Below are 7,806 nucleotides of genomic sequence, written 5' to 3'. Positions count from 1 at the left end.
TAATGTGTGTATGGTGTGTCTTATAATGTGTGTATGTGTATGGTGTGTCTTATAATGTGTGTATGGTGTGTCTTATAATGTGTGTATGTGTATGGTGTGTCTTATAATGTGTGTATGTGTATGGTGTGTCTTATAATGTGTGTATGTGTATGGTGTGTTTATAATGTGTGTGTATGTGTATGGTGTGTATAATGTGTGTATGTGTATGGTGTGTCTTATAGATATGTGTATGGTGTGTCTTATAATGTGTGTATGTGTATGGTGTGTCTTATAATGTGTGTATGTGTGGTGTGTCTTATAATGTGTGTATGGTGTGTCTTATAATGTGTGTATGTGTATGGTGTGTCTTATAATGTGTGTATGGTGTGTCTTATAATGTGTGTATGTGTATGGTGTGTCTTATAATGTGTGTATGTGTATGGTGTGTCTTATAAGTGTGTGTATGTGTATGGTGTGTCTTATAATGTGTGTATGTATGGTGTGTCTTATAATGTGTGTGTATGTGTATGGTGTGTCTTATAATGTGTGTATGTGTATGGTGTGTCTTATAATGTGTGTATGTGTATGGTGTGTCTTATAATGTGTGTATGTGTATGGTGTGTCTTATAATGTGTGTATGTGTATGGTGTGTCATATAATGTGTGTATGTGTATGGTGTGTCTTATAGTAGTGTATGGTGTGTCTTATAATGTGTATGTGTATGGTGTGTCTTATAATGTGTATGTGTATGGTGTGTCTTATAATGTGTGTATGTGTATGGTGTGTCTTATAATGTGTTGTATGGTGTGTCTTATAATGTGTGTATGGTGTGTCTCATAATGTGTGTATGGTGTGTCTTATAATGTGTGTATGGTGTGTCTCATAATGTGTGTATGGTGTGTCTCATAATGTGTGTATTTTGTGTCTTATAATGTGTGTATGGTGTGTCTTATAATGTGTGCATGATGTGTTTATAATGTGTGTGTATGGTGTGTCTTATAATGTGTGTATGGTGGTTCATAATGTGTGTATGGTGTGTCTTATAATGTGTGTATGTGTATGGTGTGTCTTATAATGTGTGTATGTGTATGGTGTGTCTTATAATGTGTGTATGTGTATGGTGTGTCTTATAATGTGTGTATGTGTATGGTGTGTCTTATAATGTGTGTATGTGTATGGTGTGTCTTATAATGTGTGTATGTGTATGGTGTGTCTTATAATGTGTGTATGTGTATGGTGTGTCTTATAATGTGTGTATGTGTATGGTGTGTCTTATAATGTGTGTATGTGTATGGTGTGTCTTATAATGTGTGTATGTGTATGGTGTGTCTTATAATGTGTGTGTGTATGGTGTGTCTTATAATGTGTGTATGGTGTGTCTTATAATGTGTGTATGGTGTCTTATAATATGTGTATGATGTGTGTATAATGTGTGTGTATGTGTGTGTCTTATAATGTGTGTATGGTGTGTCTTATAATGTGTGTATGGTGTGTCTTATAATGTGTGTATGATGTGTCTTATAATGTGTGTATGGTGTGTCTTATAATGTGTGTATGGTGTGTCTTATAATGTGTGTATGTGTATGGTCTGTCTTATAATGTGTGTATGATGGTGTGTCTTATAATGTGTGTATGTGAAGTGTGTCTAATAATATGTGTATGGTGTGTCTTATGTGTGTATGTGTATGGTGTGTCTTATAATGTGTGTATGGTGTGTTTTATAATGTGTATGATGTGTCTATAATGTGTGTATGATGTGTCTTATAATGTGTGTATGGTGTGTCTTATAATGTGTGTATGGTGTGTCTTATAATGTGTGTATGGTGTCTTATAATGTGTGTATGGTGTCTTATAATGTGTGTATGGTGTGTCTTATAATGTGTGTATGTGTATGGTGTGCCTTATAATGTGTGTATGTGTGTGTCTTATAATGTGTGTATGGTGTGTCTTAATGTGTGTATGATGTGTCTTATAATGTGTGTATGTGTATGATGTGTCTTATAATGTGTGTATGTGTATGGTGTGTCTTATAATGTGTGTATGTGTATGGTGTGTCTTATAATGTGTGTATGTGTATGGTGTGTCTTATAATGTGTGTATGGTGTCTCTTATAATGTGTATGATGTGTCTTATAATGTGTGTATGGTGTGTCTTATAATGTGTGTATGGTGTGTCTTATAATGTGTGTATGGTGTGTCTTATAATGTGTGTATAGTGTGTCTTATAATGTGTGTATGGTGTCTTATAATGTGTGTATGATGTGTCTTATAATGTGTGTATGGTGTGTCTTATAATGTGTGTATGGTGTGTCTTATAATGTGTGTATGGTGTGTCTTATAATGTGTGTATGGTGTCTCATAATTTGTATGGTGTGTCTTATAATGTGTATGGTGTGTCTTATAATGTGTGTATGGTGTGTCTTATAATGTGTGTATGTGTATGGTGTGTCTTATAATGTGTGTATGTGTATGGTGTGTCTTATAATGTGTGTATGGTGTGTCTTATAATGTGTGTATGGTGTGTCTTATAATGTGTGTATGGTGTGTCTTATAATGTGTGTATGGTGTGTCTTATAATAATGTGTGTATGGTGTGTCTTTATAATGTGTGTATGATGTGTCTTATAATGTGTGTATGGTGTGTATATGTGTATGGTGTCTTATAATGTGTGTATGGTGTGTCTTATAATGTGTGTATGGTGTGTCTTATAATGTGTGTATGGTGTGTCTTATAATGTGTGTATGTGTATGGTGTGTCTTATAATGTGTGTATGGTGTGTCTTATAATGTGAATGGTGTGTTAAAATGTGTGTATGGTGTGTCTTATAATGTGTGTATGGTGTTTTATAATGTGTGTATGGTGTGTTTATAATGTGTGTATGGTGTGTCTTATAATGTGTGTATGGTGTGTCTTATAATGTGTGTATGGTGTGTCTTATAATGTGTGTGTATGTGTATGGTGTGTCTTATAATGTGTGTATGTGTATGGTGTGTCTTATAATGTGTGTATGTGTATGGTGTGTCTTATAATGTGTGTATGTGTATGGTGTGTCTTATAATGTGTGTATGGTGTGTCTTATAATGTGTGTATGGTGTGTCTTATAATGTGTGAATGGTGTGTCTTATAATGTGTGTATGGTGTGTCTTATAATGTGTGTATGGTGTGTCTTATAATGTGTGTATGGTGTGTCTTATAATGTGTGTATGGTGTGTCTTATAATGTGTGTATGGTGTGGTGTGTCTTATAATGTGTGTATGGTGTTTCTTATAATTGTGTATGGTGTGTCTTATAATGTGTGTATGGTGTGTCTTATAATGTGTGTATGGTGTCTTATAATGTGTGTATGGTGTGTCTTATAATGTGTGTATGGTGTCTTATAATGTGTGTATGGTGTGTCTTATGATGTGTATGATGTGTCCTATAATGTGTGTATGGTGTGTTTTAATGTGTATGGTGTGTCATAATGTGTGTATGGTGTGTCTTATAATGTGTGTATGGTGTGTCTTATAATGTGTATGGTGTCTCATAATGTGTGTATGGTGTGTCTCATAATGTGTGTATGGTGTGTCTTATAAGTGTGTGTATGGTGTGTCTTATAATGTGTATATGGTGTGTCTTATAATGTGTGTATTTTGTGTCTTATAATGTGTGTATGGTGTGTCTTATAATGTGTGTATGGTGTCTTATAATGTGTGTGTATGGTGTGTCTTATAATGTGTGTATGATGTGTCTTATAATGTGTGTATGGTGTGTCTTATAATGTGTGTATGTGTATGGTGTGTCTTATAATGTGTGTATGGTGTGTCTTATAATGTGTGTATGGTGTATCTTATAATGTGTGTGTATTTTGTGTCTTATAATGTGTATGGTGTGTCTTATAATGTGTGTATGGTGTGTCTTATAATGTGTGTATGGTGTGTCTTATAATGTGTGTATGTGTGTGTCTTATAATGTGTGTATGGTGTGTGTCATAATGTGTGTATGGTGTGTCTTATAATGTGTGTATGGTGTGTTTATAATGTGTATGTGTGTCTTATAATGTGTGTATAGTGTGTCTTATAATGTGTGTATGGTGTGTCTTATAATGTGTGTGTATGGTGTGTCTTATAATGTGTATGGTGTCTTATAATGTGTGTATGGTGTCTTATAATGTGTGTATGGTGTGTCTTATAATGTGTGTATGTGTATGGTGTGCTTATAATGTGTGTATGGTGTGTGTCTTATAATGTGTGTATGGTGTCTTATAATGTGTGTATGGTGTGTCTTATAATGTGATGTGTATGGTGTGTCTTATAATGTGTGTATGGTATGTGTGTCTTATAATGTGTGTATGGTAGTGTGTGTATAATGTGTGTATATGTGTATGGTGTGTCTTATAATGTGTGTATGGTGTGTCTTATAATGTGTATGGTGTGTCTTATAATGTGTGTATGGTGTGTCTTATAATGTGTGTATGGTGTGTTTATAATGTGTGTATGGTGTGTCTTATAATTGTATGGTGTGTCTTATAATGTATGGTGTGTCTTATAATGTGTGTATGGTGTGTCTTATAATGTGTGTGTATAGTGTGTCTTATAATGTGTGTATGGTGCTATAATTTATGGTGCTAAATGTGTAGGATAATGTGTATGGTGTGTCTTATAATGTATGGGTGTCTTATTGTGTGTATGGGTGTGTCTTATAATGGTGTGTATGGTGTGTCTTATAATTATTGTATGGTGTGTCTTATAATGTGTGTATGGTGTGTCTTATAATGTGTGTATGGTGTGTCTTATAATGTGTGTATGGTGTGTCTTATAATGTGTGGTGTGTTTATAATGTGTATGGTGTGTCTTATAATGTGTGTATGGTGTGTCTTATAATGTGTGTATGGTGTCTTATAATGTGTGTATGGTGTGTCTTATAATGTATTGTATAGTGTGTCTTATAATGTGTGTATGGGTGTGTCTTATAATGTGTATGTGTATGGTGTGTCTTATAATGTGTGTATGGTGTGTCTTATAATGTGTGAATGGTGTGTCTTATAATGTGTGTATGGTGTGTCTTATAATGTGTGTATGGTGTTTTATAATGTGTGTATGGTGTGTCTTATAATGTGTGTATGGTGTGTCTTATAATGTGTGTATGGTGTGTCTTATAATGTGTATGATTGTGTCTTATAATGTGTGTGTATGTATGGTGTGTCTTATAATGTGTGTATGTGGTGTGTCTTATTGTGTGTATGTGTATGGTGTGTCTTATAATGTGTGTATGGTGTGTCTTATAATGTGTGTGGTGTGTCTTATAATGTGTGAATGGTGTGTCTTATAATGTGTGTATAGTGTGTCTTATAATGTGTGTATGGTGTGTTTTAATGTGTATGGTGTGTCTCATAATGTGTGTATGGTGTGTCTTATAATGTGTGTATGGTGTGTCTTATAATGTGTATGGTGTCTCAAATGTGTGTATGGTGTGTCTCATAATGTTATGGTGTGTCTTATAATGTGTGTATGGTGTGTCTTATAATGTGTATATGGTGTGTCTTATAATGTGTGTATTTTGTGTCTTATAATGTGTGTATGGTGTGTCTTATAATGTGTGTATGGTGTCTTATAATGTGTGTGTATGGTGTGTCTTATAATGTGTGTATGATGTGTCTTATAATGTGTGTATGGTGTGTCTTATAATGTGTGTATGTATGGTGTGTCTTATAATGTGTGTATGGTGTGTCTTATAATGTGTATGGTGTATCTTATAATGTGTGTATTTGTGTCTTATAATGTGTGTATGGTGTGTCTTATAATGTGTGTATGGTGTGTCTTATAATGTGTGTATGGTGTGTCTTATAATGTGTGTATGGTGTGTCTTATAATGTGTGTATATTGTGTCATAATGTATGGTGTGTCTTATAATGTGTGTATGGTGTCTTATAATGTGTGTGGTGTCTTATAATGTGTGTATGGTGTCTTATAATGTGTGTATGGTGTGTCTTATAATGTGTGTATGGTGTGTCTTATAATGTGTGTATGATGTGTCTTATAATGTGTGTGTGTGTGTATAATGTGTGTATGGTGTGTCTTATAATGTGTGTATGGTGTGTTTTAATGTGTATGGTGTGTCATAATGTGTGTATGGTGTGTCTTATAATGTGTGTATGGTGTGTCTTATAATGTGTGTATGGTGTGTCTTATGATGTGCATATGATGTGTCCTATAATGTGTGTATGGTGTGTTTTAATGTGTATGGTGTGTCTCATAATGTGTGTATGGTGTGTCTTATAATGTGTGTATGGTGTCTTATAATGTGTGTATGGTGTGTCTCATAATGTGTGTATGGTGTGTCTTATAATGTGTGTATGGTGTGTCTTATAATGTGTGTATGGTGTGTCTTATAATGTGTGTATAGGTGTGTCTTATAATGTGTGTATGGTGTGTCTTATAATGTGTGTATGGTGTGTCTTATAATGTGTGTATGGTGTGTCTTATAATGTGTGTATGGTGTGTGTATAATGTGTGTATGGTGTGTCTTATAATGTGTGTATGTGTATGGTGTGTGTCTCATAATGTGTGTATGGTGTGTCTTATAATGTGTGTATGGTGTGTCTTATAATGTGTGTATGTGTGGTGTGTCTCATAATGTGTGTATGGTGTGTCTTATAATGTGTGTATGGTGTGTCTTATAATGTGTGTATGGTGTGTCTTATAATGTGTGTATATTGTGTCTTATGTGTGTATGGTGTGTCTTATAATGTGTGTATGGTGTGCTTATAATGTGTGTATGGTGTGTCTTATAATGTGTGTATGGTGTGTCTTATAATGTGTGTATGGTAGGGTGGTCCGGAATTTTTTTGGTTTAAATTTCAAGCCACCCTGCCTAAGTCAATGTGTATACCATTAAACAATGTATCCGTCATTTTTTTAAAAATTTGGATAAACTAGGAGGTGCCACAAAGACTATCTAGTTTTTATATTGAATGCTACCGTAAATGCAAATCAGATAACAAGGTCAAGGATCACAGTTAGTTGTTAATAGCTGTAATACAGCAAAATCAATGAAATTCTAGCAACACAGGTCATTCTTTCCGAGTGCTTTCTATTACAGTCTCTTTTAGAGAGTTTGAAAGTTTCGATGATCAATGACCACCCGGGAGAGTAGAACCATGTTGTTCCTCATCTCTTTGTTATTACATGGATGTAATTCTGGATGAGTGCCACACCCTCTCAGCCACATCGTTAACCACACTTCTCTATTGTCTTGAGCTTTTGTGCTTTGCAATAACCTGCATGAAGTTGTCACAAAGATGGGGAAAAACTGTAGAAAGTCAGTTGGTGATTGAGCATGTCGTACCCTATTTGTTGCAGAAGACACAAAATCTTCAAGGTGAATGTCAGCTCCACGCTTGAGGCTTAACCACTGCTCATGGTTACTATTTTGAGCTCTTTTTAGACTGTCCACCATCTCTGCTTTGTTTCATCACCAACATTCATCAAAGAAGGCAAAGCCAACAACTTTGGCTGAGGTACCACAGATGATTGATAAATTTATAAAGTTTCTTTCAACTTCCTTGTTGTACCCTTGTGTAGTTGAAATTTTTCAGGAAGAGGTTATTTGTTGGAGCTGAACTGGCAAGTAGCTAGGAAACATGCTTTTAAAGATAAAGGCGATGAATGAACCACCACGTAGCTCCTGGACTTTCGGGTTGTCAATTCTGAATCAGACCGAAATCCATATTTTGAAGGAATACAGCTTTGCTATCCACCTGCTCTGTGCATGGCCCAGGCTTCCTGAAAGATATCTATGTGTGTGTGAGTTCTCCCAGCAAATATAACAAACCAATTGTTACCCTTGC

Source organism: Homarus americanus, unplaced genomic scaffold (genome assembly GCF_018991925.1).
Source record: "Homarus americanus isolate GMGI-L3 unplaced genomic scaffold, GMGI_Hamer_2.0 scaffold36734, whole genome shotgun sequence".
Classification (NCBI taxonomy): Eukaryota; Metazoa; Arthropoda; class Malacostraca; order Decapoda; family Nephropidae; genus Homarus; species Homarus americanus.
The sequence above is the reverse complement of the archived record's forward strand: the minus strand, read 5'-3'. Positions refer to the sequence as shown.